The sequence below is a fragment of the Pseudophryne corroboree genome, chromosome 2 (assembly GCF_028390025.1).
Source record: "Pseudophryne corroboree isolate aPseCor3 chromosome 2, aPseCor3.hap2, whole genome shotgun sequence".
In the NCBI taxonomy this organism is placed as follows: domain Eukaryota; kingdom Metazoa; phylum Chordata; class Amphibia; order Anura; family Myobatrachidae; genus Pseudophryne; species Pseudophryne corroboree.
Window position 1 is genome coordinate 548,750,131 of NC_086445.1, and position 14,579 is coordinate 548,764,709.

Consider the following 14,579-nt stretch of genomic DNA (forward strand, 5'->3'; position numbering starts at 1 on the left):
ATGACAGTGAGTGAACCTGTATGTGACAGGGCATTTTGGGGGATATTACAAGTGATCTGAGAGAAGTGACAGCCAAACAAAAAGACATAGAGAATCTAAAGATAATGCAGAGTACAATGAGATGTTTATGACGAAGAGATGTTAGTTCTGTGCATTAAGGTAATTCTACCATTAAATTGATGCTAATAGAGGCTGCTTTTCATCCTTTGTCCCTTAGAGTCAATGATTTGAGGCATTTTCTCTCAGCTTTAGCAAGTCTTGGACTTTAAGGATGCTAACAAGATGCTCTTCATGATATATGTAAGGTAATATTTCATCTCTAGGGGGTTCTATTTATAATCCCCCACCCCCACTCCAAAAATCATCTCTGTATGATTTATGTATCCCAGCAATTTATTAAAGGCAACGCAGTAGTAGTCACAGATATCTCCTGAATTTATCTATGTAACGCAGGATACCAAAGGGTTCTGCAGTCTTCTGCAATTTATCAAGCTTTATCGGAGCTTGACTCCTCTATATGTAACGCCATCTTGAGCCTCGAATCGATAAATAGTAATCTTAAAACATTCCAAAAATGTATGGCAATTTGGATTGCTTTTTTTCTGTGTTTAACTAGTCTATAAATTGTCAACCAGAATTAAATTATGTACTTACAAATCTATTTGAAAGCAGACTTTGCTCCTTTCTTACTGAATTCATGTAGTCTTGTGCAAATAAATGGGCTTACATACAGTGTAGTGTTTGAACACGAAATAAATCACTCTGGAGATCTTGATATTAGACAACATTTTACTTTCAGGGGCCAGATGTAATGTGTTCAAGTTGGCCGGAGGTGCGGGTTGTTGGCAGGAGGTGCGGGTTGTTGGCCGAACTCGGACGTTTTTCAAAGCAGCAATCATTTATAAGGCATGGTTTTGCCTTGTAAATGATTGACGCTTTTAAAAAACATCCATGTTTGGCCGGCATCCCATACCTCTGGCCAACTCGGACGGCATTACATCCTGCCCCAACTGTCAACACTCAATTATACATATGACTATACACAAACATATAAAACAGTGTATACATCCGCCAAGCGCAACAATCAGGGGCGTCTTAAGTGAGAAGGGGGCCTGTGTGCATACTCCAGGTGGGCCCTCTCCTCGGCGTAGTAGGCTCCAACATTGTGCTGGAGCCTACTGTGCAGGTCTTCAGAAACATGGTGCCCGCCATGTTCCGGAGACAAAATTACAACTGCGCATACGTGGTGGCCATTTTGGTTGTGTTTTTTTTGTGCAATAGATGCGGCTGCAGCACCCGACGCTGGACTTCAGAGAGGCGAGTATTAAAATATGAGTGTTATGTGTGCTGTGTCGGCCCCCCTGGACCCAGGGGCCCGTGTGCACTGTACACATTGCACCCATGATAGAAATGCCAATGGCAACAATATTGGACCAAAAATCTTAAAGTGTAGTATCAAACATTCTAAAGAAAACAAGTGGAGAAGTCCATAGTAGCCAATTAGATTCTACTTATTATTTTATAGAATGTACTTTACATGATAGCAAAAAGCTGATTGATTGTTATGGGCAACTTCCCTTGTCTATATTTTAGAAGGCTTGATACACCTTTTTATAAATACGGTACAGACTTTCTCTACCATGCAATGCTTTGTTATTTTTGTAAGTCTCCCTGTGAGCATGCAGTTAGAAGAAAATCTGTCATAACATCTTGTGGTTGTCCATATGTTCTCATGTACTGTTGTTGCAGTAACCTCCTTTACTTTAGCATTTAAGGTTTGTGCTTATAAATGGGTTGAATCCATATATGTATGACAAAACATCAAAGATACACTGAGTGTGTCTTTATTGAAAGCTAACTTACACAAACAAATAATACATTACGACCCCCAGAGGGCTCCTGGGGGGAAAGACTGGTTGTCAAATACTTAATTTTGGGCCACCCGGGATGTGCATATATCTACATCATACTTGCCTACTCTCCCAGAAGTTGCGGGAGACTTAAATGTTTCCGGTAGTCACCCACACCCCAGCAAGAGTGGGTGGACCATGGCTCTCTTGCGTCCTGTCCGCTTCCTAGTGAAGTGGGCAGGATGGGGAGCTAATACAAGGAATTGTGGCCCTGTATGAATCACAGGGCTAAATGACGAGAAAACTTATAGTTTTAGCCCCACCATCTACTCGCGGATATACGAATCACAGCATTTTGCTGAGATGTGAGCGATGCCCCGCCCCCCAAAGTGGCCAGCAGCTTCTACTCTCTGGGCTTCTGCCTTACACTGTTTCCTTAATCTTAATTGACTGTTGATCTTACTTGATCTTAATAGACTGTTAAGGAAAACTACTGCTGGTGGTTGGCCAGTAGTGGCATGTTTTGCATTATAATAAAGAAATAGGAAATTACTGACTTTATTACTAATGTGATGTTCTAAGGAGCGCAAAAGAGGGGGAACTGGAGATGCAATACAGCTGCTGCCTAAAACTAGGTGGGCTGGCTGAAAGAGAAATGAGGGAAATCAAATACAAAAAATATATATTTTTAGTGATGACATCTTATTGTTGGAGATGTGTAATTGTTGAGGGATATTCATACAGATCTTAACTAATATCAATGTCAAGGATGAAAGTGAAGATTAGTTCAGTTAGCTTACAATGTACCATAGCTTTATATGAGATCCCCCAATCTGCTAGATAGGACAGTGTGGGAACGGTACCACCTGTTTTAGGTAATTATGTAGCAAGTACTGTCATACTGTATAATGCTATTCTGTACATTAGAATGGCTGGCACCAAAGAATATTTACTGCTTTTGAGCATGTAGAAAAAAAAAAGAACAGAACAGCTTGGATGATCTAAACATGTGTTTTCTATTTATTTCATCTGGTAAGCTCCAGACAGATGGATACAACAACATAGAGGTATTATCCTTTATTTCTAAAGCGCTGACAAATTACGCAGCCCTGTAGAGTACATCGAGGAGATCATGATCAAATGACTTACAATGACTTGAAACAGTAGGTAACATAGGCTCTAACAAATGAGCTTACAATCTAAGAGGCCTGGGGAACATTTGATACATAAGAAATCAAAATAACAATTGCAGCCACATATCTGGAAAATGTATGTATTTGTAAATATATGTCCCTTTCACATATTCAGAGTATATTTCAGCAGACACTACGCATTACTGTTTGTGATGATGATGATACCTGACTGTCAAAGTTTTGAAATTAAGTTAATCAAAGTACCGCTTTAATTCACAAAAATATAGGGGGTTATTCAGGTTTGTAAGCAAAGTTATCAATTGGGCAAAACCATGTAACACTGCAGGTGGGGCAGATATAACATGTGCAGAGAGAGTTAGATTTGGGTGTGGGGTGGAGTGTAAAAATAAAGCAGCCAGTATTTTCCCTGCACATAAACAATATAACCCACCCAAATCTAAATATCTCTGCACATGTTACATTTGCCCCACTTGCCGTGCAACATGGTTTTGCCCAATTGATAACTTTTTTGGTTTGCTAACAACTCTGAATAACCTCCATAAACCCCATCCTTAATGTAGTAATTCATTGAGGACAGGGCTTGTATATAAGCCCCAGCACAGACACACAAACAAAAAAAGCATATTTAAGTGCATATTCATGTCAAGACCTATCTGGCTTAATACAGAGGCATTTTCGACAGACATAGGTGGTCATTCCAAGTTGATCGCAGGCAGCAACTTTTTGCTGCTGCTGCGATCAACTAGTACATACCTATGGGGGAGTGTATTTTACCTTAGCAGGGCTGCGATCGCTTGTGCAGCCCTGCTAAGCTAAAAAATTTTCAAGCAGAACAAGACCAGCCCTATACCTACTTACCCTGTGCGACGATCTCTGAGATGCTGGAGCCGGCTTTGACGTCAGACATACGCCCTCTTTTTTCCGGGACACGCCTGCGTTTTCCTTACCACTCCCCAAAAACGGCAGCCAACGGTCCGGATCCACCCAGGAACGCCTTCTTCTTGTCAGTCTTCTTGCGGTCGGCTCTGCAACCGCTTTCTTCGTAGGACGCGACGTAACCCGGCGACCCCTGTCACCGGGCAATGTCGCGCACGCGCATTGCGGCTGCCACACATGCGCATTCCAGACCCGTTTGCACCATAGCGATAAACCGCTGCGTGCGAATGGGTCGGAATGACCCCCCTAGTCGGATATACGAGCGTGTATATTTATGAACCACAATACAATAGACTAGAGGAAACAAAGAAAGCATATAGATGTGACAGTGTTATCAAAATAATTATATAAATGTAATTTAACACAAAATACATATTTAACACAAATGAAATGAAATAAAATGACATTAAATTAAATGCAAAAACATGTTGTTCTCATCATTAAAAATTCACTGGGAATCTTTTTTTCCTATATATCTGTAGGTTAAATGAAATTGTGTCATATAAAAAAATACTGTAGTCACGATTTCATATAATATAGCCGCTAGCATATGTAAGAGCTACACCTTCTAATAGGCAGATGTGCAGGTGCACCCATATCAAATTGGTCTGCAATTATATCAGTATACAGTTTTACGTACTTGAGCCAGGATGCCTACCCTAGTTACGTCTCTCATGGTGTGAAAAGTCAATTATATACAAAAGCTTTATACAAACATTTGTGTACACACTGTTCTGTGCACACACAGTACCAACTTTTAATAAGTCCCAGTATGTTCCAATTTGTCTTTTTATATATATATAATATATATATATATATATATATATATATAATAAAAGGTCAGCTGAGTAATGTTACATTAGTGAATGTCTTAAAATGTCTTCAACAGAGCACCTTATACCATAAAGAAGAAATTCCAAACCTCTGCCAGTACAGTCCAGGTTTTAAGGATATCCATGCTTGAATTCAGATAGTTAAATCAAATTGACTGAGGAACTAATTAAGTCTCAAACTTTGTTTATGTATTCTTGCGTAAAAACTAGTAAACTAGTAAACAATGGCACATTAGAGTAGGTGCATGCCAGGCCACTAGAAAATCTATTTTGGGAGGTACCATGTTAGAGTGGTCAATCACTTGATGGCATGGCCACACCCTCTGTGAATACTGGGTCTCTGTGAAAAAGGCATGGTCACACCATTTTGGTGGCAGACCTAGACCTAATCCCAGTCTTTGGCCGGGCAGTACCGGATACTTTGTGTCTGCCCCTTCCCTATTAGCACCCCTGGGTACATGTCATCACAAAAAAGGAGGTTTCATGTTAGTAATTGATTGTGTTTCATCAGTGTGCTATTCTTAGGTGACATTAGTAAATAAAATAATATGTAGATACTTTAAATTAAATAAAAGGCAACATCAATAAGAACTGTTTTCCATTTTTTTTTAACATAGTTGCTCAATAACCTTAATGAAGTAGATGCACTTAAATATCCTATTATAATAATAGATTATGCTGCTTCGAATAGGGAGGCTGTGTTTAGTACAGAAAAAGTGATGAATGCTAGAAATTGGTTAATGTCAACAAGCATCCATCAGAAGCATACAAGGACATCAAATGAGTTTCTGTAATAAAGGGATGGGCATTATTTTGAGCAACCAAATTAGCATGATGAGACTGGATGAAAGGAGGGAAGGTTTGATGTATGGGGATCATTGTTCATATCAAACAATGAGTGTGCCAGTTTGGAATATACAATACATCTTCAAGTATAAGGAAGTCCAAAGGGACATCATCAAAGAGGTTTATATTTCCATGTGAGTTTAAATCGCTATTTCTCTTTTTAATTTAATTATTTGAAAAGCAGTGATTTGATTTGTGGTGATTGCTCTTCTGTATTTCTGTACGTAATATTATTGGTCACCAGCACTAATATAATAGTGGCCAGTGTAGAAAATCTATATATGACTAATATGTCTCCTAAACCATGCTCTGGTCTCCTGCTGATTTTCTAGTCTCATACTCTCATTTATAGTTTGGTATAACTGCACTCATGAGCAATAAGTTGCTTCAACATGGATCTATTTACAACAAACAGGGGGGCAGATGTATTAACCTGGAGAAGGCATAAGGAAGTGATAAACCTGTGATATGTGCAAGGTGATAAAGGCACCAGCCAATTATCTCCAATATGTAAAATAACAGTTAGGATCTCATTGGCTGGTGCCTTTATCACCTTGCACATAATTCACTGGTTTATCACTTCCTTATGCCTTCTCCAGGTTAATACATCTGCTCCAGGGTTTGTTCAAATAGTGAGTATGTTTGGCAGGGGTTCACTACGATCTGCCGGCGGCCGGCCTCCCGGCGACCACCATACCGTCGCCGGGAGGCCGGCCGCCGGCTTACCGACAGTGTGGCGAGCACAAATGAGCCCCTTGCGGGCTCGCTGCGCTCGCCATGCTACGGGCACGGTGGCACGCTACGCGCGCCACACTATTTTATTCTCCCTCCAGGGGAGTCGTGGACCCCCACGAGGGAGAATAAGTGTCGGTATGCCGGCTGTCGGGCTCCCGGCGCCGGTATGCTGGTCGCCGGGAGCCCGACCGCCGGCATACTGAAGACCACCCGTTGGGCAGAGTTCCTGGAAATTAAACCATTAGGTGTCCTTCTGACCTGATTACAGTTTGTCTGTTTACAAAAATTGGACTCTATTTATGGAAGGATCATATTGAAATTAACTAGTTCATCCTGTTACTATTAGACATGAGCCAGTTCTTCAAGTCACAGACAAACCCAGTTTGAAGAAATAGGCAGTTTGCAGTTGTCAACAGAGTTTTCCTAAATTTCCTCTATGTAAAATCTACCCCAGATATGTCGCCTGGTAAACTTGAGGTCAGTATTATTAGTATGCAGCTGCTTTTCCCTTAGAACTTGATAAACACCTGTACTCCCCAAGTTTCATGTGTCAGTCAGACTAAGTTAGAATATCTATAGACAAACGTATCACAACAAAAATAATTAAAGGCCCTCATGCTGTAAATTATTTAATTTAATTTAAGGTTATAAATGCCCAAAAGCTCTTATAACTCAATGTGCCCAGACTGTGGAAGTCCGAGTTCGGAGGCCACGCGGGATGCCGGCCGAGCTTGGACTTTTTTTAAAGGAGCAATCATGTACAAGGCTAAACCATGCCGTTTACATGATTGCCCCTTTAAAAACATGGCCAAGTTCAGCCGGCATCCCGCATGGCCGCCAAACTCGGACTTCATTATATCCCATCCTGTATTAGTATCTATCTTAATATAGACTGAAGTATAGCAGCCTGAAAAAGAGGATAAAGAATAGCCAAACAAATGTTTCACAATTCTATTTGTGTAAAAAAGAAGTTAAATTGTGAGAAAAAAATATTTACACTTCTTTGCATGCCATTTGTATTCCTAATCTGGAACATCTCTTCTCACAGTCTAGCAATAGTCTGATAGCATTGTACAATTTCATTTGTCTTGATATCTCTTCTCCATACCTGATATGTCCTGATATCACAGTTGTTCTGTAAAAAGTTCAGATGAGATTGAAGGAAGCATATTTTTTAAGAACATTCGAGCTTAATTTCTGATAAATTCTCAGTAAGTAACTCACAATTTCTTTATAATTATCTGCTCTACTGTTCCACAAAAAGTAGGCTGCCACAAATGTAAATGCATCCCAAGCTGTTTATCCATCACAACGGAGAAGCTTATCAAAGGGTTCGTCCTTGAAAAGATTTTGTATTTTTGGGTAGATCAAAACATCTTCCTTTTTCTTCACTAAGTCTAGGAAATTTGTCCTTGAAGTAGCTGTAAGTTAGTCCATCTTGATCGACGGCCTTAACTAAATTCTTCAGTCCCACTTTAATGTGTAGTGGTTGTTGACTAGTGTCATTTTGAACTGAGCTGCAGCCCCACCTCTGCATAAGCGATACAACTGGAATAAGGCCCTATATACTCATATATGTGCACCAACTTTGGTTCAAGCAATTTGGTTTCAAATTGTACTAATAATAGTACTACCAAAATTTTAGGTTTGATAGTATATATAAAAGAAAATGTATTCATATCTTGCATAGAGGAATAGAGATAAAGTAAATGATCATAAGGTGTGTGGTTAAATTACTGGCTGTCAGGATCCCGGCTGTCAGTATACCGACACCGGAATCCCAACAGCTGGGTAAATGCCGATGGCTAGAATCCCGACCCAAACACAGTATTCCCACTTGGGTGGTGGTCCACGCCACCACGCAAGGGGGAATATAATAGTGTTGTGAGCGAAGGTCGCCACCAGGCCCGAAGCATGGCGAGCGTAGTGAGCCTGTAAAGTGACACGCTGCGCTCGCTGACTGGATCATGGCAGTCGGATTGCCGGCGTCGGTTCCTGACGTCCGGGATCCCGATCGTAGGGAACCCATACCAATCCCAATCATAATTTTCATAAACACAAGACGTAGGGAATAGTAAAGTTCAGTATTGTTATTAATGGATTATCATCAGTTATCAATACACAGTGTATATTTATATATTCGTAAAGCTCATGGTAAATACTACCCATTAATTATTAAAGTAAGAACCAAGAAGGGGACAGTTTTAATAAATCAGGAGGATTTGATGGACTTGCAGATTGTAAAAATAAATTTATTATAGATTCTACAGGAAGCAAACATAAGAAGTGAGTCCTATATTATAATTTAATAGGCAAGTGTAAGTGATCACAAATTTATTTACACTTCCAGATGTATCAAACTTATTATTTATGTAAATTAGCAAAGGATTAAAGGTATTAGACCAAAATAGTTTTTTGGTGTAATTACAATTAGAGTAATTATAAAGGGAACATCCCTATTGCAGTTATTATTATTTGGTATAACCCTGCTCCCTGCATTTTTCTCTAATTATTACTTGGAGGACCCTTGTCTCCCTACAGTCTCTGCAGAAGTTGTGGTGCTAGACAAAAGACAAACTTCTACAATGGTTAGTATCATGGAACTAAGCTCTACAGGTTTACAACACACCAACCACATCAGGGTTAATTGTATAGCGAGTTCCTCCTAATTGCATACATTTTGCTAACTGCATCAATCACTTTCAATAACAGATTGATGCAGATATACAATAAATTAGGTGGAGAGGGGAACTTACAGTCCACACCTATTACATTCAGGATACCTCACCTGTCATGGTCAGTACTAGAATGCAGGTAGGATGATATGACTACAAAAGGGACAACATGAGCACCTACTGGCTCTCCTAAGTAAAGCAGGTGGCCTTGAGATGGTGGCACCTTCTACCAGCTCAGGTAAATTACATTTATGAGTGCTTGAGACTCAGACAATATTTAAGCCTCTTGTACACATGTGCAGTAGACAGTACAGATGTGTTCTCATGCACCTAGTGTCTTACGCCATACAGCATGAGATGCCCTGTGCAAATGAGCCACTCCAATGGATGTAGCATATTGTAGTTTTCTTAAGTCACCCATGACTTTATTCTGACACACTTAACATTTATAACTTAGCTAGCTTATCACTATGAAATAACCACACAGACACCAAATGCTAGATTTAAAGGTCAAACAGATATTTATTTGATGACCTGTCACTTAAACTAATATTGGAGGATGGCGAGAAAAGGCGCTACCAACTCACCAGCACCAGTCAACTATAATAAACCAATAAAACTAGGAGGGGACTCACAACCGCCTCCTTAACATAACCCGCACTGTGCAGGACTCACCCCCCTTACTCTAGCAGAGCCGTGGACGAACCCGCACGGGAACATCCGTAGTCCACCCGCAAGGGGAGGACACACTCGCTGTTCAATCAAAAGGGGGTGCCCCACAGTGACCACTTATGTAACTTTGACCGCTGGCTGGTAGCGACTTTCCGCCCATCTGGCTATCAAAGCCTGCTAGAATGAAAAAGAGGTCCGAAAAGCGAACCGCAAGCAAAATTAAAGGGCGGGTGGGAGGGCATCCAAAGAAAACTGGCAAGAGGAAGATGGCTGCCTATACCCAGGACTATATACCCCTGCATATACTCCTCCTACTCATCCCTAATAGGCACCCTAGGTCACCTGACCACAACTGTCCATCACTAAGGCTAGCCCTGCCTATCCTTCAACAAATGTCACAAAAATTCCGGGTGCTTATGTGGCTTCGAGCCTATGCGGATCTCTGCTTGCCTAAGTCACCCATGACTTTATTCTGACACACTTAACATTTATAACTTAGCTAGCTTATCACTATGAAATAACCACACAGACACCAACTGCTAGATTTAAAGGTCAAACAGATATTTATTTGATGACCTGTCATTTAAACTAATATTGGAGGATGGCGAGAAAAGGCGCTACCAACTCAACAGCACCAGTCAACTATAATAAACCAATAAAACTAGGAGGGGACTCACAACCGCCTCCTTAACATAACCCGCACTGTGCAGGACTCACCCCCCTTACTCTAGCAGAGCCGTGGACGAACCCGCACGGGAACATCCGTAGTCCACCCGCAAGGGGAGGACACACTCGCTGTTCAATCAAAAGGGGGTGCCCCACAGTGACCACTTATGTAACTTTGACCGCTGGCTGGTAGCGACTTTCCGCCCATCTGGCTATCAAAGCCTGCTAGAATGAAAAAGAGGTCCGAAAAGCGAACCGCAAGCAAAATTAAAGGGCGGGTGGGAGGGCATCCAAAGAAAACTGGCAAGAGGAAGATGGCTGCCTATACCCAGGATTATATACCCCTGCATATACTCCTCCTACTCATCCCTAATAGGCACCCTAGGTCACCTGTCCACAACTGCACATCACTAAGGCTAGCCCTGCCTATCCTTCAACAAATGTCACAAAAATTCCGGTTGCTTATGTGGCTTCGAGCCTATGCGGATCTCTGCTTGCCTAAGTCACCCATGACTTTATTCTGACACACTTAACATTTATAACTTAGCTAGCTTATCACTATGAAATAACCACACAGACACCAACTGCTAGATTTAAAGGTCAAACAGATATTTATTTGATGACCTGTCATTTAAACTAATATTGGAGGATGGCGAGAAAAGGCGCTACCAACTCAACAGCACCAGTCAACTATAATAAACCAATAAAACTAGGAGGGGACTCACAACCGCCTCCTTAACATAACCCGCACTGTGCAGGACTCACCCCCCTTACTCTAGCAGAGCCGTGGACGAACCCGCACGGGAACATCCGTAGTCCACCCGCAAGGGGAGGACACACTCGCTGTTCAATCAAAAGGGGGTGTCCCACAGTGACCACTTATGTAACTTTGACCGCTGGCTGGTAGCGACTTTCCGCCCATCTGGCTATCAAAGCCTGCTAGAATGAAAAAGAGGTCCGAAAAGCGAACCGCAAGCAAAATTAAAGGGCGGGTGGGAGGGCATCCAAAGAAAACTGGCAAGAGGAAGATGGCTGCCTATACCCAGGACTATATACCCCTGAATATACTCCTCCTACTCATCCCTAATAGGCACCCTAGGTCACCTGACCACAACTGCACATCACTAAGGCTAGCCCTGCCTATCCTTCAACAAATGTCACAAAAATTCCGGTTGCTTATGTGGCTTCGAGCCTATGCGGATCTCTGCTTGCCTAAGTCACCCATGACTTTATTCTGACACACTTAACATTTATAACTTAGCTAGCTTATCACTATGAAATAACCACACAGACACCAAATGCTAGATTTAAAGGTCAAACAGATATTTATTTGATGACCTGTCATTTAAACTAATATTGGAGGATGGCGAGAAAAGGCGCTACCAACTCACCAGCACCAGTCAACTATAATAAACCAATAAAACAAGGAGGGGACTCACAACCGCCTCCTTAACATAACCCGCACTGTGCAGGACTCACCCCCCTTACTCTAGCAGAGCCGTGGACGGACCCGCACGGGAACATCCGTAGTCCACCCGCAAGGGGAGGACACACTCGCTGTTCAATCAAAAGGGGGTGCCCCACAGTGACCACTTATGTAACTTTGACCGCTGGCTGGTAGCGACTTTCCGCCCCAACAAGGATTTTTTTAACAAAAAACCGCAGACCGCCATCCCACCAAACCAACGGAAAAGACTCAACCTGACACAACTCTGAAGATACTCTCCAAAAACACACCAATACCCGCAGGGGAAAGGTGAACACCGTCCTCCCTATAAAACTGTACATTGCGCAGAACCAAAAGCGGGTGCCTAACCACCAAACCCCCTATCGCCTGCACATACACTGACACCGCAGAATTAACTTTCTTCCTCGCTTTCTCAATTGCAGAAAAACGAACAGCACCCCGCCAGTGGAAACGGGGCACCATGTCTGACCATACAACTGTCACTCGGGGCCAGGATGCTCGCAACGCCACCAAGTCCGCCTTAATATTCAGGATGAGGTCGATGCCTTTGACTCGACCCATATCATTCCCCCCGAGGTGAATGACAATCCAGCCAGGCCGCCCCCACCTTCGTTCATGGCGAAACAGCAGGCGAAGCAAACCCATCCAAAGCAAACCTCTAACGCCCAACCATCTAACTACCTTGTCCCCAAAAATTTCGCCTGTTCGCCTTGCCATAGGATGCCTCTCCGCCCAAAAAATGAAAGAATGGCCAATAAGCCAAATCTGATCCGAGACGTCCAAAGCAGCTGCAAAAGAAAATTCCTACCGTCAGCAAACTATACAATGTACAGAAAAACAGAACGAAACATGCAGATAAAGAACCCGAGTGAAGGAGAAAACTCAAAAAACCTCCCGTGGACCGTGAGTGATGCCAACTGTAATTCGGCCCCCTCGGAGGAAAATTTAAAAATTCACTTCACACCCTCCATTCCTGAACGCTAGCCGTTCAAGAACCGACGGGTAAACACATTTTCGGGTTCGCGCAACAGGCGCAGTAAAATAACACACATATCAACACTCCAGAAACCAGGACGCAAGCCCAGCCAACTGAGACCGGTCTTCCGTACCCAAGACGGTATCTTGCCCGCATAGGCAAGACCCACTCACCGGGGCGGTGTTCACATCCATCGCCCTCCCAGGCCACATACCGTCAACGAGGCAAACCTGCCGTCTTAGTCGACGAGTTTCCACAGGAAGGGCGGAACCGATAAACCCCCAACAGCAGCATCAGGAACCAGCTCCCTAAACTTACCGAACTCAAAACGCGACAGTGCGTCAGCAATTCTATTGTCCACCCCCGGGACATGCGCTGCCGTGAAATGAATATTATGCCTCAAGCACTTAAGCACTAAATAACGCAACAAGCGCGGCGCCTGCGGAGAGGACGAGCGTTGGTTATTGACAGCATGCACGACACCTAGATTGTCGCAGCGGAACACAATACTCCGCTCCGACAAGCTGAGTGCCCACAATTCGACGGCCACTATCAAGGGGAACAATTCCAAAAGAAGCAAGTTCTTTGTAAAACCTCGGGAAACCCATGCTGAAGGCCAAGGCGCGGCGCACCACTCTGTCCTGAAAAAAGCCCCAAAGCCCGAACCCCCGGCGGCATCGGTAAAAAGTTGCAACACGGCGTTGGAACAACGCTCAGCTGGCCATAACACCTCCCGGTTAAAGGAAACCAAAAAAGTGGACCAGATTCTTAAATCCTCCCTAATCTCGCGTGAAATGTAAACCGTATGGTGAGGTTTCCGAACCCCCGACATGGACCTCTCAAGTTTACGGCACAAAACGCGACCCATGGGTATGATCCTGCACGCAAAATTAAAAGATCCAAGTAACGACTGCACCTGTTGTAATCTGACCCTGCGACTGAGGAGGCATTGCTCTATGAGACCCAGCAATTTGTGCACCTTATCGTCGGGAAGCCGGCAGCAACCAGCCCCCGAATCGATTTCAATGCCCAAATAACTGAGACACACCGTGGGCCCCTCGGTCTTATCCGAGGCCACGGGCACGCCTAGACGACCGAACAAACTATGGGCTAAACCCAGCACGTCCCCGCAAACCGACCCATCCCTTGGACCCACAAAGAGAAAATCGTCTAAGTAGTGGGCAACCCCCGGGTGGCCGGAGGCTGACACCACGCACCAATGTAAGAACGAACTGAATTTCTCAAAGTAGGCACAAGAAATGGAACACCCCATAGGCAAGCACCTGTCGACGTAAAACCCACCCCCTAACCGGAAACCTAGGAAACGAAGGGAATCGGGGTGAATGGGCAGAAGGCGGAAAGCGGACTCAATGTCCAGCTTGGCCATGAGGGCGCCGGGACACGCCCTTATGACTAACCACAGGGCCTCATCAAAGGATTGATATTGCACCCTGCAAGCTTCCTCCGGGATGGCGTCGTTGACCGAGCCGCCACGAGGGTGTGACAAATGTTGAATGAGGCGGAATTGACCCGGGGCCTTCTTGGGAACCACCCCCAACGGAGAGATGCCCAGCCGGAGCACTGGAGGGGACGGGAAAGGGCCGCACATGCGCCCCAAGTTGATTTCAGCCTGCACCTTATGGGAGACAACTGAGGGGAAATCGCGCGCGTATTTCAAATTGCGCCTGGAGACCACGAGGACCGAATCCGGGATGGGGAGCCTGAAACCGTTACGGAAACCGTCCAACAAAAACAACCCTGAAGTGAC